The sequence below is a fragment of the Mirounga leonina genome, unplaced genomic scaffold (assembly GCF_011800145.1).
Source record: "Mirounga leonina isolate KUSES-001 unplaced genomic scaffold, KU_Mleo_1.0 Mir_168, whole genome shotgun sequence".
In the NCBI taxonomy this organism is placed as follows: Eukaryota; Metazoa; Chordata; class Mammalia; order Carnivora; family Phocidae; genus Mirounga; species Mirounga leonina.
Window position 1 is genome coordinate 36,209,491 of NW_023270426.1, and position 19,064 is coordinate 36,228,554.

General features: G+C 38.2%; 1 protein-coding gene across 2 annotated transcripts in view; it reads right to left on the bottom strand.

Moving 5' to 3' along the window:
• The window catches only part of ELOVL7 (ELOVL fatty acid elongase 7), a 75,991-nt gene that overhangs the window by 30,091 nt on the left and 26,836 nt on the right, over window positions 1–19,064 (bottom strand). Inside the window, exon 1 of one of the 2 annotated variants that reach the window (XM_035014484.1) lies at window positions 3,650–4,102. The exons of the other annotated variant lie outside the window; for it this stretch is intronic. The gene's annotated coding sequence lies outside the window, so the exon portion shown is untranslated. Of the gene's footprint in view, window positions 1–3,649; window positions 4,103–19,064 lie in introns of those variants that run through there. 2 annotated transcript variants of the gene reach the window in all.

Consider the following 19,064-nt stretch of genomic DNA (forward strand, 5'->3'; position numbering starts at 1 on the left):
CTTATTGATGGAGGACTGGTACTAGAATTCTACTATGTACAACTGACCCATGAATTCTCCTTGTTTTTGACAGCATCACATGGTGACTGGGTCATTTGGTAAAGAAAAGGCTGAAACTGCCCAGACTAGCCCAAGCTGATGGAGAAGGTGTCCCGTACATTGAAGATGTCAAGTTCAAATATGAGAAACGTGCCTGCAGCCAGCAGAAGGCCCTTCCCACGGGCAGCTTCCCTGGAGACTACTCAGCCACAAGTGCAGCATGGATAGAACACCAGAACACAGAGGGTATGCTTGGGGTATCTGATCACTTCATCCATTTGGCTCAAAGTTATCTTAACAGTAATTGCAAGGCAGAACTCATCTGAAAGAACTTCTTGGTGGAATGCACTCAGACAAGGATGGGACCTTAGAATTGCCTGTGATAGGAAGTACCTAGCAGGAGTCTAGAAACCTAAAACCATGGCCCACCATTTCCAGGTTAATCCTCATGTGTAGAGATTTATCTAAATCCTGTAAAATATGTACAGGACACCTTCTCTGGGGGGAAAGGAGTGGTAGAGTCAGCATATGGCTTTCCTAGGGCGTGTCTATGATCCAGGAAAAAGGCCATATGGTTTTCCCTTTCTCTTGGCTGTTTGGAAGGTTTTGGGCTCCCCACTGATCTTTTCTTTGGAAATCAGACATCAGGGACAAAACCCGCAAGAACACATCTGGCTAGCCGCAGATACTGCTGGGGGACACACAAAAGAAGCTACAGGAAGGTACCAGCATAGGGATGGAGGTCTATGGTGGAATGACGACAGCAGGGTAAGAACAAAACAGCTGGCCTTCCTGCGGAAAGCCATACCTGGCCCCATAATTAGGTGGTGGTTTGAAACTTTACCCTTGTATAAAGCAAGGAAGGAGAGAGGGACAGAGCAAATCAGGCTATTCCATAGAAATCATAATTGCTCATCGGAGAACTGATAAGGGAAACATGTCTTCAAATGCAGACAGTGTTTCAAAGGAGGAGAGCAGAGCCAGCTTGGGAAGCAAAAGGAAAAAGCACTCAATCCTGACTCATTAGAAGAGGACAGGGGAGTTTCAGCAATGAGTCCAGAACGGGGCACTGGGACCTCAGGCTATTGGGTGGTAAAAGGTCTTCAAGTGAAAAGTGTCAGCCTCTCTCTGAGTAATGACACTGGAAAACCAGAGAGCTGAGAAGAAAAAACGCTGAGATAAGAAGTAAAAATCTCAGGAAGAATTCAAAGACTGCCAGGGAAACCTCCACCTCGATATTAATCTGCAGGTTTCCTGTGTATTCCCCACCCCGCCTGTTTCCTCCCTGGATCCAGTTTCCCTTTCCACCCCCATCCTCTGTATGTAAGCAGAAAGCAAGCCTCAAAGAGGTTGTGAGTCTGTGGACAGAAGGTTTGGGTGCCTGAGTTTTTCCATCCCAATGGTTTAGTTAGACTGAGGCTGGGGGAAAGGGATCAGAAACTTTTAAGCACATTAACATGTGAGGAATGACTATAGAATTATAATTCATTTGTTTAAACCTGGATTTCTCAACCTTGGTTGTACTGACATTTGGAGACAGACAATTCTTAGTTTGGGAAGCTGTCCTAAGCAATGTAGGATGTTCAGCACCGACCCTGGCCTCTATCCACTAGATGCCAGGAACTCCCCAGTTGAGACAACCAAAAAATTTCGAGAAATTGCCAAATTGCCAATCCCTAGTTTAAACTAAACTACCAACATTTATTCATCCAGATAGGAGTAGTTAGTTCAGAGTCATCATTTTAGCAATTATACGTTTATTTCAGTGATGCTGTCATTCAAAAAAAATTTTGAGCTTTTCTTCACAAAATGATTTCAGAGTTTTTCAGAATGTCATTTAAGTGGCTCTAAGGGAAAAAAATCTTTGTCTACTACTTCTAAAAATCAGGCCATAACCAATTATAAGTTAAGAATGATTCTGGGGGGAGCGCCTGGGTGGCTCAGTCGTTAAGCGTCTGCCTTCAGCTCAGGGATCGAGCCGCATCAGGCTTCCTGCTCAGCGGGGAGTCTGCTTCTCCCTCTCCCTCTGCACCTCCCTCTGCTTGTGCTCTCTGGCTGTATCTCTCTGTCAAGTAAATATATAAAATCTTAAAAAAAAAAAAAGTGATTCTGGGGGTGTCTGGATGGTTCAGTCAGTTAAGTGTCTGACTTTGGCTCAGGATCTCAGGGTCTGAGCCTTGAGTTGAGCTCCCTGCTCAGCAGGGAGTCTGCTTCACCCTCTCCCTCCTCCCCTCTCTGCACCTACCCCCAACCCCCCCTCAAATAAATAAATACAATCTTTAAAAAAAAAAAAAGAATGATTCTGAAGGTAAATAGATGAAGCTGAGCTCCACCTTGTTGAGTGGGGTGGGAAGCGGGGGCAACAGAGTCGCTTTACTCATAATTTACTATTAACATTTTCAACATGCTTTGTAACATTAAGACAATTAAAAAAAATCCAGAAATGTTTAGTCATAGAAATGTTAGTGGAATAAATGTATAGTAGCCTGAGGTAACTGAGGAAACACTCATTTATATGTATATTCCAGCATATTAGTTTAAATCTTTTTCTCTATCATCTACCGTGAACTCCAATTAAAAGAAAGTGAATTTAGAACCTGAAATAGACTCAGTGAAAAATGATTTCAAATGATAGATTTTCAATGTTGCTAATTACCATACAAGTATGTGTGAATGTACAATACACACACACACACACACACACACTGCAGAAGCAAAATACATTCCATACAAGATGTCCAACATGTATTTTTGTCTACTACAAATCTGTCATTTAAAAAATATATATGCTTCTTCTTGGGATTTCCTTTATCACTCCCCCCACTTTTTTTGGCCATTTCTATTCCATAGCTAGGTTGTATAAATTGTCTCAGGAATGAAACAGAACAGCAGAAGGCAGAGAAACAGAAAGTTTTATCCCAGCTTAGGAGTTAGGAAAGCTTAGGCACTTTAGCCATACAGAAGAACAGAAGGACATAAACAAGAGCTCTGAGAGGAAACATCTGAGGTTTCCATGCCTCCTAGCACAGAAAAGCAAGCTTCAGGACTGATGGAGGAGGAGTAGGAGGGAAAGCAATTAGTGCCGATCTCAAAGAGAAGGGCAAGAAGCCCTGGCAAGATGTCAGGTAGGCTTATGGGAAGAGGGAACAGGAGTGGTCAGGCTCAGTTGCCTGGGTAGAGGGGGAAGAGGTGGGTGATGGGGCCTCAGGGTGGTGTAGAGCATTTCTCTTCCTCGGGCATGGAGAGGAGCAGCAGAGACACTTCTGAGTATCCTCGATAGACCCGGAAGAACCGCAGAAGAGCTGTAGAAAATGAAGGAGTCATGCAGCTAGCAACAGCAGAGATCTGCGGGGACAAGTGGCCAAAGAGCTGATGCGACCTTGGATGTCTCAGGGGATAGCCATGTAGACAAAGGACATCAAGGACTAAAGGGCTCCTCCTTCCAACTAACTTGATCTTATATAAGCTAGTTTTAACTTGCTGAGGGGGATGGAGTGGAGTAGCCATATTTAGAATTGCTTGAAATAGGTTCCTGCCACCCAAAAGAATAAAGAAACCTTTATTAAAAAAATTAAAATTAAGCTATAAAGAAATACAATTTTGTTCTTACATAGCTGACTTTGTCAGTTGAGGTTTGGAGCCATTTACTTCAGGTATGGAATCAGGTCACTACAATTTTTCCCATTTTCCTATCCCTTATCTCATCGGTTGACAGGCCTGGTTGAAAATCAGAATTACCTGGAGAGAAATCTGGATTCAGTTAGTATATTTGGGGAGATTCTGATGATGGGCCAGGTTTGGGAACCTTTCTCAATGCTGCATAAGCCATTCTCAGACACAACACCCACAACATGAGGAAATGGCATAAAATTCGTGACAAAGGATCCAGTTAATGAATGTCACCTGGATATGATAAGACATCTGGGTCAAGAAGGGCAGGAACAGGAGACGCAATCAATACTGGAAAGTTTTCTCTGGTGATGCAAAACATCCCATAAGAATGTGAAATCTGATAGACCTTTTAGTCAGCACATACACCCAAGATATAAGGAAACTAACCTCCTATTTTGAGAGTGAAATAAGCTTGAAGTTCCCAAACATTTGGGAAAGGGAAAATCACTGCTACATCTTAGGTCTTGGTAAATCACAGAAAATTAGAATATTAGCCTTGCCTTTTAGGCAAACAAAACTGACCACAAATATCAAATAAAGAAACTATCTAACTTTCTGTTTTGCAAACAGGAATGTTATGGTATCAGGGAAGAGATTTGTCTGTAAGAGAACACGCAGTTGGAAGTGGCTTAAGCAGTAAGAGGATGAGTTCTAGAAAAAGAGGTCTAAAGGTAGGGAAATGTCGTCTTCTGAGTTGATTAATATCTGTCTTGTCATTTTGGTGGAAAAAGATAGTGGCAGTCATTCCAAATATCACAATCTCATACACCTTCATCCAGATCAGTAAAGGGGCCTTTTCTTTGTGTCTCCTTTTTAGGAGCTTCGAACCCCTTCCCAATGCTCCCCAGAAGCCCTTGAAACATCCCTTCCCAGAGGTGCATCCCATGCCAATATCTAAGTCAAGCACTGAGAAATGACAGGGACCCCAGTGGTTTCTCTAGGGTAATTGGTAGTGCGTTTACCACACAGTGACATGGGGGAGCACAGGGCTTCAGAGAGGAAGAGGAGCCTGAAATAAGAGCAGAAAGTGGTAATCCCACAAGGAAGAAGAGATTAACTTTGAGAAACAATGTTGGCTGAAACTGTGCGTTGAAGAGATTACTCTGTAGTGACATTTCTAATATGGACTGAAGCTCTGAGAGTGAGCCCAGCCATCTAAGTGCTGCTTGTCCTGCTGATAGGTGCTCAGGATAAGCTAATCATGACTTTGTTTAAATAAGACATGGTTACTATGTTAAGCACACTTTGCAGCACCACAGAAGACTTTCTAGTGACTTTTATATATCTGCTATTTAGAATTATCTTGGGCCACCGTCTCTTTGATGATGCAGATGACACACTCTAAATTCATAAACACAGGACAGCATAGGGTTGAACTCAAAAGGGTAACTGTTATGCCACTTCCACGAACTTAAGTTTTTCTGACTGCTATACAGCATGTTTAAATAAAATGGGTGTTTCTCATTCCCAATAACAATGACCTGATAGTACGTATCAACACTCTCTCTATATGGATAGACTCAGGCCTGCCCTTCGATCAGGTTTAAGAGTTGTAATTTCCATGTCAAGCAGGACCTCAATACAAGTATCTTTACCAGCCACTGCATTCCTTACTATTCCATTATTTCATCTTGATTTCCACTTCTTTACTTCCCCTTAATAGAGGTACTTTTTTTTTTTAATATTTTATTTATTTATCTGACACAGAGAGACACAGCAGGAGAGGGAACACAAGCAGGGGGAGTGGGAGAGGGAGAAGCAGGGTTCCTGCCGAGCAGGGAGCCTGATGTGGGGCTCGATCCCAGGACCCTGGGACCATGACCTGAGCTGAAGGCAGCCACTTAACTGACTGAGCCACCCAGGCGCCCCAATAGAGGTACTTTTTAATATCAGATGCCTCAGGAAAAGATAACACTACACATGCAAGACCCACCAGACTAACTCAGATTACACTTCTGTTTGGCTTGAGCTCTGCAATTTTATCAGTAGTCATGAGTTTGAGCAAAGAAGCAGGTAAACTTTAGACGTTAACAACTTCAACATATTAATATGACAAGAAACCAGTGATATTGGGGCGCCTGGGTGGCTCAGTTGGTTAAGCGACTGCCTTCGGCTCAGGTCATGATCCTGGAGTCCCGGGATCGAGTCCCGGGATCGAGTCCCGCATCGGGCTCCCTGCTGTTAGCAGGGAGTCTGCTTCTCCCTCTGACCCTCCTCCCTCTCATGCTCTCTGTCTCTCATTCTCTCTCTCTCAAATAAATAAATAAAATCTTAAAAAAAAAAAAAAAAGAAAGAAACCAGTGATATTAGCAACAGGCTCCAGCAGGAAACAGAAGTCATGCAAACCGTTAGCACAATGCTAAGCATGCTGTATATCGTGCTTACTGTCATTCTTGTGATAACAGAGGGCTTCCCAATCTAAGCAGAGCCATTAGTATCCTTGCCAATCTCTGGCCCCAATCTAGCATTTATCACTGGAAACACCAAGCAAATTTAGACAAGACTCAGAGAACATTTAGGGTAAATAAAGAACCTGCTTAAAGTATTAGCAGGTATAAAACTCTGTCCAATGCAGTAGGGAACAGGACAATGAAGACGGGAACCCTGCCCTCAGATAGCCTCAACCCATGGAAAGATTCTAGAAAATGGGATGAGTAAGTCTGAGAAAAGCATCCAAAAAACCGTACAGATGGAAGTGACCACCAGGACCAATAGGACTTGATTCTCTGTCACAAGAAGTGAGGAATACCTCAAGGACAGTTTAATTCCTATTTGTAACCTATGTCCTAGAACAATGCCTTGAGTAAAATCAGTGCTTGATAAGTATCTGCTGAATGAATTTTGAAATGTTGTAAACTCAGAAAAAAAAAAAAAAGGCAAGGCAAAGGGGCCAGACCAAATACCCCACCCCTTAGGTCTTCTCCACTTCTTTCCAATAAATGCCATACTCCCCTCATTCATTTTCTGTTCAAACCAAAGGTAGTTTTTGAGCATTTGTTACTGTGCAAGAAAGTGCTGAGCAGGATACAATATCATTTTAAAACCGTGGTCCCTCAATTCAAACAACTTTCGATTTGGCAGGAAAAATAATTGCCTACACAGATATCTAAAATGCAAAGCAGAACACTGGGTCAGGCAAACAGCTGACAGAGAGTACTACACCTTCTAGGAATGAAGGCTCACTTCTGGCCCATGTGACCAGGAAGAAATGCATGATGGAGGGGAGGATATATGACCTGAACTTTGAGAGTAAGATTTCAATAGGCAAAAATGTGTGCACCTGGCAGAGAGTAGGGACATGCACTGCAAGCAAAGGGACCTCCAAGGGAAAACTCATTCATTTGTTTACTCAACTAATACTATTGCTTTTTTTCTTTTTATTGGATAGGATCGATTGATTTTTACTTATTAAGGTATAATTGACATACAACATTATGTTAGTTTCAGGTGTACAACATAGTGATTTGACGTTTCTATACATCATGTAATGGTTACCACAATAAATCTGGTTAGCCATCTGTCATCTTACAAAGTTAATACAATGCTATTGACCATATTCCCCATGCTGTACATTATATCCCTGTGACTTACTTATTTTATAACTGAAGTTTGTACCTCCTAACCCCCTTCACTCATTTCACTCCATTTCCCCTCCCTGTGGCAATGACCAATCTTTTTTCTGTATCTATAAGTCTGTGTTTTGTTTTTTTTTAGATTCCACATATAAGTGAGTCCATGCAGTATTTGTTCTTCTGTGTCTGACTTACTTCACTTAGCACAGTACCTTCAAGTTCCACACACACAAACACATATATACACCATATCTTCTTTATCCATTTACCTGTTGATCATTGATGAACACTTAGATTACTTCCATATCTTGTTTTTTTTTACTAGATATGATTGATTTTTATTTATTGTGGTATAATTGACATACAATATTATATTAGTTTTAGATGTACAACAATGATAAGTAATGCTGCAGTTAACATATTTTTTTTATATCAGTGTTTTTGTTTTCTTCAGATCAATACCCGGTAGAATTGCTGGATTATATGGTAGCTCTGTTTTTAATTTTTTGAGGAACCTCTACTGTTTTCCATACTGGTTAAACCAATTTATGTTCCCACAACTGTACTCAAAGATTTACTTTTCTTCACATCCTGGCCAATACTTGTTATTTTTTGTCTTTTTGATGATAACCATTCTGATAGGTGTAAGGTGATACCTCACTTTGGTTTTGATTTCAGTTTTCTTGATGATTAGTGACGTTGAGCATCTTTTCTTGTGCCTGGTGGCCATTTGTGTGTCTTCTTTGGAAAAATGTCTATTCAAATCCTCTGCCCATTTTTAATTGGATTGTTCATTTTTTACTGAGTTGTATGAGTTCTTTATACATGTTGGATATTTATTTCTTATTGGATATATGATTTGCAAATATCTTCTCCCATTCAGTAGGTTGACTTTTCATTTTGTTGATGGTTTCTTTCACTCTGTAGAAGCTTTTTTTTTTTTTTTTTTTTTTTAAGATTTATCTATTTTAGAGCGAGAAAGCGAGCCAGGGGAGGGGCAGAGGGAGAGGGAGAGGGGAAGCAGACTCCCCACTGAGCAAAGAGCCCGACACAGGGCTCAGTCCTAGGACTCCAAGATCACCACCTGAGCCAAAACCAAGAGCTGGACGCTCAACCGACTGAGCCACCCAGGTGCCCTCTGCAGAAGCCTTTTAGTTTGATGTAGTTCTGTTTGTCTACTTTTGCTTTTGTTTTCCTTCTTGCCTTTGGAATCAGAACCAAAAAACAAAACAAAACATAGCTAAGGCTGATGTGAAGGAGTTTACTGCCGATATTTTCTTCTAGGAGGATTATGGTTTCAAGTCTTAACATTCAAGTCTCTAATCCATTTTGAGTTGATTTTTGCATAAGGTGTAAGATAATGGCCCAGTTTTCCCAATACCATTTATTGAAGAGACAGTCCTTTCCCCATCATATATTCTTGACTTCTTTGATCATATATGTGTGGGCTTATTTCTGGACTCTCCACTCCCATTGATCAATGTGTCTGTTTTTATGCCAATATCATACTGTTTTGATTACTATAGCTTTGTAGTATAGTTTGAAATCTGAGTGTGTGATAACTTTGGTTTTGTTCTTTCTCAAGATTGTTTTGGCTTGTCAAGGTCCTTTGTGGTTCCATACAAATATGATTATTTGCTCTAGTTTTGTGAAAAATGTCATTGGAATTTTGATAGGGATTGCACTGAATCTGTAGATTGCTTTGGTAGTATGGACACTTTAACAATATTAGTTCTTCCAATCCATAAGCCCAGGATACGTTCAGTTTCTTTCTTCAATGCCTTATACTTTTCAGTATAGAAAAGATCTTTCACCTACTTGGTCAAATTTATTCCTACATATTTTATTCTTTTCAATGTGGTTGTAAATGTAACATTTTCTTGATTTCTCTTTCTGATACTTTGTTATCAGTGTATAGTAATGCAACAGATTTTTGCATATTAAGTTTGTATCCCGAAACTTTACTGAATTCATTGATCACTTCTAGTAGTTTTTTAGTGGAGTCTTCAGGGTTTTCTATATACAGTATCATGTCATCTGCAAATGGTGGCAGTTTTACCTCCTCTTTTCCAATTTGGATGTCTTTTATTTTTTCTGGATTAGGTGATGTGGCTAGGATTCTAATACCATGTTTAATAAAGTGGGGATAGTGAGCATCCTTGTCTTGATACTTACCTTAAAGGAAAAACCTTCAGCTTTCACGTGAAAGTTAAGTATGATAATAGCTATGGGTTTTTAATATATGGCCTTTATACGTTGAGATATGTTCCCTCTATACCCACTTTGTTGAGAGTTTTTATCATAAATGGATGTTGAATTTTGTCAAATGCTTTTTGTCCATCTACTGAGATGACCATATAATTTTTACTTTTCATTTTGTTAATATGCTGTATCACATTGATTGTTTTGTGGATGCTGAACCATCCTTGCATCCCTGGAGTAAATTCCACTTGATCACAGGGTATGATCATTTTAATTTATTGTTGAATTCAGTTTGCTAATATTTTGTTGCCAGTTTGTGCATCTAGGTTTATAAAGGATATTAACCTGTAATTCCTTGTCTGGCTTGGGTATCAGGGTAATGCTGGCCTTGTGAAATGACTTTGGAAGGCTTCCCTCCTCTTTAATTTTTGGAAGAGTTAGAGAAGGATAGGTATTAAATCTTCTTTGAATGTTTGGTAGAATTCACCAGTGAAGCTGTCTGGTCGTGGACTTTTGTTTGTTGGAAGGTTTTGATTAATGATTCAATATCCTTACTAGCAATTACTCTATTAAGACTTTCTATTTCTCCCTGATTCAGTATTGGAAGATATCAGGAAGATAAATGCCTAGGAATTTATCTCTTCTAGACTGTCCAATTTGTTGGACAGTTAATAGTTTCATGATCCTTTGTATTTCTACAGTACGAGTTGTGACTTCTTTTTCATTTCTGATCTTTTTTTATTTGCATCCTCTCTTTTTTTTCTTGGTGAGCCTAGTTCAAGGTTTGTCAATTTTATCTTTTCAAAGAACCAGCTCTTAGTTCCATTGACCTTTTTGGCCTTTGTCTCTATTTCATTTATTTCTGCTCTGATCTTTATTATTTTCTTCCTTCTACTAACATTGGACTTGATTTGTTCTTTTTCTACTTCCTTTCAATATAAAATTAAATTGTTTGAGATTTCTCTTGTTTCTTGAGGTAGGCCTGTATTGCTATGGACTTCCCTCTTAGAACTGCTTTTGCTACATCCCAAAGTTTTGGAAAGTTGTATTTTTGTTTTCATTCTAGGTGTTTTTATTTCTCCTTTGACTTCTATCACTTAGTAGCTGTTCAGTCACATGTTGTTTAATCTGTGTGTATTTGTAGTTTTCCAGTTATTTTATTTTATTTTATTTATTTGAGAGATAGCAAGAGAGACCATGAGTGGGGAGGAGAGGGAGAAGCAGGCTCTCCATGAACAGTGAGCCTGATGCAGGGCTCAATCCCAGGACTCTGGGATCATGACCTGAGCCAAAGGCAGATGCTTAACTGACTGAGCCACCCAGGCACCCCTCCAGTTTTCTTCTTAAAATTGATTTCTAGTTTCATACCATTGTGGTCAGAAAAGATGCTTGATATGATTTCAATCTTCTTGAACTTACTGAGACTTGTTTTGTGGTCTAACATGTGATCTATCCTGGAATTGTTCCATATGCATTTGAGAAGAATGTGAATTCTGCTGCTTTTGCATGGAATGTTCTGTATCTATCTACTAAGTCTACCTGGTCTAATGTGTCATTTAAGGCTGATGTTTCTTTATTAATTTCTGTCTAACCTATCCATTGATCAAGTGGGATGTTAAAATCCCTACTATTATTGTATTGCTGTCATTTTCTCCCTTTTGATCTGTTAATATTTGCTTTCTATATTTTGGTAATCCTATGTTGGGTGCATATATATCAACTAATATTCTTAAGAATCTGTTAGATGTCAAGCACTGTTTTAGGTGCCAGTGATATAATAGAAAACAAACAAACAAACAAACAAATCCTGCCTTCATGCAATTATAGAAGAGCTCCTGGCACATTTCCAAAATGTTTGTTAATCTATTTTGATAATACATAGAATTAAGGAGGGCAACAAAAGAAAGATCAAAACAGGAACGGTAGATTCCAATGGTGGTACTTGATTGTGGAGGCACCAAAAGCCAGGATAAAGAATTTTTTTGGAGTTAGTTCTGTTGATGATGAGGAGTCATTAGAGGTTTCTCAACCAGGGAATGTCTTAACTAAGGTGGTGGTTGGAAAGATTAACTGGGTGGCAGAGTCCAGGGCTGGGTAACTGAGGGTGTGGTTTGGAAGTAGGGAGAACAATTATGCAGCTATTGCATCCACAGGATCCAGCATAAACTCTTCCTCCGAGACGTCATTCCTGATCTAATCAAGTCAGGATTAAATGTCTCATGGAGGTGGACTCATAATAAGTTGGCTTACCTATGATAATACGTATTGCATAACATTGCAAATGCCTGTTCATTAATTCTTATCTTTCCATTCACCAAAAGGGAAGAAACTGAGCCTCATTATCTTTGTGTTCCTAGTACCTAGACTAGTGCCTGGCATGTAGCAGATAATATTTGTGGTGTAAGTGAAAAATCAAGTGTTATACATTGAACTGAATCCCCTTAAAATTCATATGCTGAAGTTCAGGCCCCTAGTACATCTGAATGTGATCTTATTTGGAGAAAGAATCTTTACAGAAGGCAAATTAAATATATCCAGAAAATATTCACACAAAAACCTATATACAAATGTTTATGGTGACTTTATTCATAATCACCCCAAACTGTAAACAATCCAAATGTTCTACAACTAATAAATGGATGAACAAACTATGGTATATCCTTTCAATGAAATGCTACTCAGCAATAAAAACAGAGACTATTGATAGTCACAGCATGGATGAATCTCAAATATGTTTATGCTAAGTAAAATATACCAGACTCAAAAGACCACATACTATATGATTCCATTTGTGACATTCTGAGTAAAAGCAAGGCTATAAAGAAAGAACATATTAGTGGTTGCCACGGAATGGAGTTCAGAAGAAGAGTGATTATAAAATACAACACAAGGAAATGTTTTATGGTGATAGAAATATCTGTATCTTTACTCTGATGGCGGTTACATGACTATTATGAGTCAAAACTCACAGAACTATCAACCAAAAAACTGTGAATTTACACAATGTATAAAGAGTTAATTTACTGAGTGTTAATTTAAAAGATTTTAAAATCCCCCCAAAAGCACATCATATACAAAAGAGAATTTAGGCTGCATCAGACTTCTCTAAAGCAACATTCAATGATAAGTGAATTAACACAACATTTTGAAAGAAACAAAGTATAACCCAGGAATATTATACCTAAGATCTTGCTCAAGTATAAAAGCAGCAGAAATACCTCTTCAAAATTAGAAGAACTTAGGGAATATAACATCAGCTTTCTTGAAAAAATTATATGGTAACAAAATCAAGCCAATATAGAGATGAATCAAAAAATTCAGAAATAGAGAAGCCCTTTTAAAAAGACTGGTTGGTCGTGAGCAGAATCCATTTAAATATGGAAAGAATATCAGGATTATAGAACAGAATGCAAGTATTATAAATCCCTACAATATAAAGGCATAACTATAAATAATGTTTACTGAATGCTTATTATACACCTGATTCTTTATGTCCATTAACTCATTTACATTCCCCAACAACTCTACCCTTCTTTACAGATGAGGAAAACCAAGACATAGAGTTGAGTAACCTGGTGGTCTGGTCGCCGAACTCAGGTTCCACTAACCACCATATTACACTGCCTTCCCAAATTAAAATAACTTAACTGACAAAAATCTGAAGGTGGGGATAAGGAAGGGGAAAGAAATGTGAGATGTCAGTAACCTCATATCTTACATTAGTGAGTCAATTAATATGGCCCAAAATTATGATTGTCTAAAATTTTTTTAAAAAGAATAACTCCAGCCTTTTCATGTTTTTCACAATCTCTTTTCATAATTTAAGGGCTCATTTAAGAAACCTGTCTGTGTGGAAAAACATTTGTTTGAAGTTCAGCAATCTCTTCAGGTTCACTTCAGTTTCTTTTTTGCCTCAAAAAGTCAAGCAGAATTAAATTGAATATGTTTTTATTTACAGGTAGCATAAATGATCAACTTTGTAAAAATGTATCTGCCGAGCTATCCAGCTAGTCAGCCAGAACCAGCATTTCATCTGTACACACGCCTAGAACAGTTATCTGGAATGATGTTGATATAATATAACATCTAATAATAATACTTCTATGATTATTATATTTCTGGATGGCTGGATTTGAGGTGATTTATTTAAAAAAAAACCCACATATTTTTCCTTGGGTTTTCCTCCATTGCTTAAATCTTCTAGAATGAGTATATACTATTTTATGAGAAAAAGATGATTTTTTTCTTTAAAAAATGACGTTAAGAAACTGGCAAAATGTTGATAATTTTTGAGGAAACATGGTGGCACATGGATATTAATTATATATCTCTTCCACTTTAACATATTTTTTTAAAAAGAAAGAAAAGAGGGGTGCGTGAGTGGCACAGTCAGTTAAGCAATGACTCTCAGTTTCAGTTCAGGTTACGATCTCAAGATTGTGGGATTGAGCCCCATGACAGGCTCTGGGCTCGGTGCAGAGTCTGCTTGAAGTTCTCTCTCCCTCTGCCCCTCCCCACCCCTCTCTCAAATAATAAACAAATCTAGAAAGAAAGGAAGGAAGGAAGGAAGGAAGGAAGGAAGGAAGGAAGGAAGGAAGGAAGGAAGAAAGGAAGAAAGAAAGAAAGAAAGAAAGAAAGAAAGAAAGAAAGAAAGAAAGAAAGAAAAGAAAGAAAAGAAAGAAAGAAAGAGGAAGGCAGGCAGGCAGGCAGGCAGGCAAAGCAAAGAATGTTAAGCCAACAGCTAGTATTGGCAGTGTGCAAGAAGCTACAAAATGAATTAAAATGAAGAAAAAAATAATGAATTCTGAAACTAGCACATAATTTGGAAACTTTTAAGTATACTGCACAGTTGAGTAGTAAAAATCAAATCTAGGTCTCTAAGTGTTAAGGAGGAACTGAAACTAGTTAGCATAAATATACATAAATTTTATCCTTGAGAAAGGTTTAAGCTGGAGGGACCCCCAAGAGTTGGTCCAGTTGTGAGGACTGAAGCTCTGAAAATTTTTCCAAAGAAGAGTTTGGCTCAACTTTCAGGTCAAATGACTTCTGGGCTCTTTCCCATCCTATGCTGTCCGTTACTCAAGATATTTACTTGTAGGAGGAAGGAGATATAATGTGGTAGAGTGAAAGATTTATTTCAAACACAAAAACATCCTGAATACATTTGTAGGACCAGGAAAAGTTGGTGGTAGAAGAGAGGCTGAAATCGTGTGAATATATGTGTCTATGTATAAGACGAGAATTCGGACTTCATAGGAAGTCAGAACAAAGTAGGAAAAAAATGAAACCACAGCCCCAAGTGAAGATGCACTGGCCATATCCGCATGGAAGTCAGGCAAGAAGTCTATATTTGAATACCTATAACTCAACCTGTAAGGAGCTGGGTTTCTAAAGTGCATTTATATTTGAGTTATTGAGAAATTCAAAGTATTCCATCAAAACAAAAGTATAATGGACACTTAGTTTTCTAGAAAAGCCACAAATACTGATTTAGCCCACAAAGTGAGTAAATATAGTTTTAATTGGAGTTCTGGCTCTGAGAAACAGAGACTTCTGGTACAACAGAGGAGAGAGAATACCTTCCTTAGGTCCTCAAGATAAACCATATTTGGGTACATCTTATGCCCAGAGCATTCTGCCATAAATCCCCCAGCACAACTATCTACCAGGGCCTTAACTCCACCAAAAATGTTCCAAGTACACAATTACCTAATTGTTCAACAACAAACAGAACAATTCATTAAATTGCAACTCATGAAAGAAAATTTCATCATTATTTAGAATAAGAGAGTAATTCTTGGGACACCTGGGTGGTTCATTGGTTCTCTCTCTCTGACAAATAAATAAATAAAATCTTTCAAAAAAAATTAAACAACAAAATGATGAGAAGTTGACATTGTCATGTGAGTTATTTACAGATAAATATGTATTATAGGCTTGTGCTTGTAACTTAGATTTGAAGCTCTGAAAACTGGGTCTTCCTGCTCGCCGGTACAACAAAATGTGATCACCAGCTATGGTAGTTTTATTTACTTATTGATTGATTGATACCATAGGCATTTCTTGCTTCACCATCCCTCAGTTAGTTTGGTATAAGGTATAAATTTGTATGCTACATCCCTCCCACCATACCCCACAAGAACTTAGAGTTTTAGGTGATGTAAGACAAGTTTACAAGTAACATAAAATGCAGAATGGTGGCTACCAAATGTAGAAGTACATGCATGAGTGAGAACCAAAATATTTACAACCAGTGTGGCATGGATGTCCAACCTACCAGATAAGATGCCAGCCATGAAAAACTGACCTGGCCGTCCCAAAGCAGAAAAGCAGAATGTCAATACTGGTTATATACACTGTGCCCTAGGACTGCATATGATTTGTATAATTTAGTAATTTATTCACCTGAATAATAATATATGATACTAAACTAGTCTGTCATCAGTTTTAGACAGAACAGTATTCTCCATAGAATTTCTTTAAGCAGAAGTTGAGATAAGCTAAGCAAGCAGGGTTAGAAACACCCATGTGTGTGAAAAGCCTCTAATGAATGAATGAACTCATCTTCTGCCTTTCCCTTTCATATGGAATCACCCATGAATGTGAAATGAAGGTGTGTATTAAGTATTAATACATAGCAGGAAGAGGATCCTAAGGGCACTGCCCTAGGCTGGGCCAACCTGCTTCTGTAGCTCTGTCCCAAAACATTTTTCTTCACACTATAAGAAATGCTTTATTTCATTTTCCTAAGTACCTAAAACACTCAGTTAAACATTCATTTGTGTTAACAAGCATTATCTTAAAACAAAATCAGAAAATAAGAGTGTAGTGTTTACCTAAATATGACTGGAGGCCCATTGGAATGAGATTACCATGGCGGTGGTGGAGGAGGGGAGCCCTAGAAATACGCCTTTTCAACAAGTATTTTAGGAAAGTCTAAGGCACATTAAAGTTTAAGAATTACTCTCTCTCTCTTTTTAAGATTTTATTTATTTATCAGAGACAGAGCACAAGCAGGGGGAGTGGCAGGCAGAGGGAGAAGCAGGCTCCCCGCTGAGCAAGGAGCCCCATGAGGGACTCAGTCCCAGGGCCCCGGGATCATGACCTGAGCCGAAGGCAGACACTCAACCAACTGAGCCACCCAGGCGTCCCTTGTTGTTTAATTTTATTCTGCTTGTGCTCTTGACTTTTACTAAGAAGCTATATTTGATCTTCTCAAAAGATTTCCTTTAATGGGATTTGATTCTGAGAAACTTGAGGAATGAGTTTTCATTAAGATCAGTTGCACTTTTTTTTTTTTTAACTCTAGGGATAAGAATAGTTGCATTTTACTCATTTGAATTATGACCACTTAACTAAATCCTCATGACTTAGAGGGAGACAAAATGCATTTAAATTACAGTGTATACATATATATATATATATACACACACACACACACATATATACACATATATATGTATATATATATACTATAATACATATGTACTATATATGTATATACCATATTATAATTAGTAATTATACTGTATAATATAATAATATGTACATATACAATAGTATACATATACTATAAAGTATATGTATTTAATCTTGTATGCTTAATATTATGTGTAATAATAGTCTAGAAGATAGTACTGTTGAGCTAGTGTGCTGGGAATTCTAAGCTTTCTCTTCCCTGGCTTCAGTGTCCGTTAGTTCATTTAAAATGGTTCCTGATAAGTAGCAGGACTAATCTGAGTTTTCTTTCTTTCTTTCCCACTATACTCTGTTAGAAAGGCTAATGAATAATGAAATACCAAGAATAAAGATCAGAAACTGAGAAACTGGGGCCTGGATAACTTGTACAAAGGTAGTCAACCTTTGTCTTCATTGGGCTTTACCTTTGAGATTTACTTGCAAAAATACAAAAAGGTACCAAAATTCAGTACTGCTACACATTGGATTTATCAGAAACACATTCCTTCCTATTGCCAATATAAATTCCCCCCCAATTTGGTATGTTTTCCCCTTTGGACAGTAAATTGAAGGATAGTGTACTGTAAATCTGAAGAATTAATAATTAACCAAATTGTACATAAAAACGTTTCCTTACCCTTTGTTTACCGTATATTACTAAGTGGGCCAAACATAAATCCAGGATATAGCTAAAATTTTTTTAAGTGAAATAAAATCTACGAAAATAATTTTGGCATCAATAAGTTACAGAATCTTCAGAGTAACTAAGGCCATACAAGATCTTTTCATAATAGCTTTCTACAGAGGTACTTATCACCTACAAATTCCCAAGTTTCGGATATCCACATAGCATAGTAGCTAGCTACTTTTTTGTCATCTAGAACTTCTTTTTGATAGTCTTCGGTAGCTCAAATAATCAATCATTCTATAAAATAATCAATCATTCTATAAAATAATCAATCATTATATAAAAATGCACCCCTACCTCTAAGTCACACCATTTAAACAACAAAGGGTTTCACCTTTGCTCTTTCACTTTTCTCCCACGCAAGACAGGTGCAGAATTTACTGGATTTCCTTCAATGTGTCATCTGAGCTATAGGGTTTATAATTCTTCCAAATACAATTTAGGAATATAACTTTGAATCACACTTATATAAAGTGTGTTGATTTACATCTCTCACTCAAACATCATTCATGGAGTTCTTAAAAGGCTGAGCTATGGTTTTAAGGGTAGCAACCATGCAATCTCTTCTGCAATCTATAATTGCAATAAAACCTCTTCTCCAAGCCACTACTGTCATCCTACCCTTCTTATGACCCCAGCTCCCCTTTATTCTCTCCTGAGAATGCTTCTTTATTACCTAGTCTCAACCTTAATCTAAGACAAGTCCTAGAAAAAAGCAAAAATGAGAAATATAAACAACAAAAACTGATCTTGAGAGGAAAGGAAAGAGCATGAAGTAACAGAGGGGTCCTTGCCAGTAAGTTTGACAATGGAGAGCCAAACTTATTGTTTGGTATATATTTACTTTTCATTGGAAAACATGGGTCGTGACACGACAAAGTTTAACTGTTTGTGGCCTATGTTGATAAGTGAGTATCAGCAGGGACAAGACCCTCACTGGGTTGGAGCAGGCCAGCTGCTCAATCTAAATAGAAAAACTAAGAATAGGCATACGATGATAAAATAAGGGAAAGGGATTGTTCCTGAATAGATCCAAAATAACTGTGATTCATAACAGTGGGGATTCTGGACCCCCACATCTCTAGGTCGTGCTTAGAGGAGGGTGTGACTGTCCTCAGATAACCATCTTGCTTGGTTAAAGGTGTCCTCCATCGCTGGAGTTGTACACAAAGTTTAGGGACTGCCCTCTTGCTAAACTCAAAGGCTTTTCCAGAGTTCTTATCTACCCTGATTTCACTGCAGTCCCACACTGCTGACCTCTCCTTCCTTTCTGAAGCCTTGACTTTAGCTTTCAGAACATAGCATTCTTCTAACTGGCCTCAGGCCTGTCCATCGATCAGCCCTTTATCATTTTGTTCTGCTGGGTTTGTTCTTCATACTCCCGTACTGGTGCTTTCTCCCCTCAATTGGTGGCATTTTTTTTTTAAATCTAC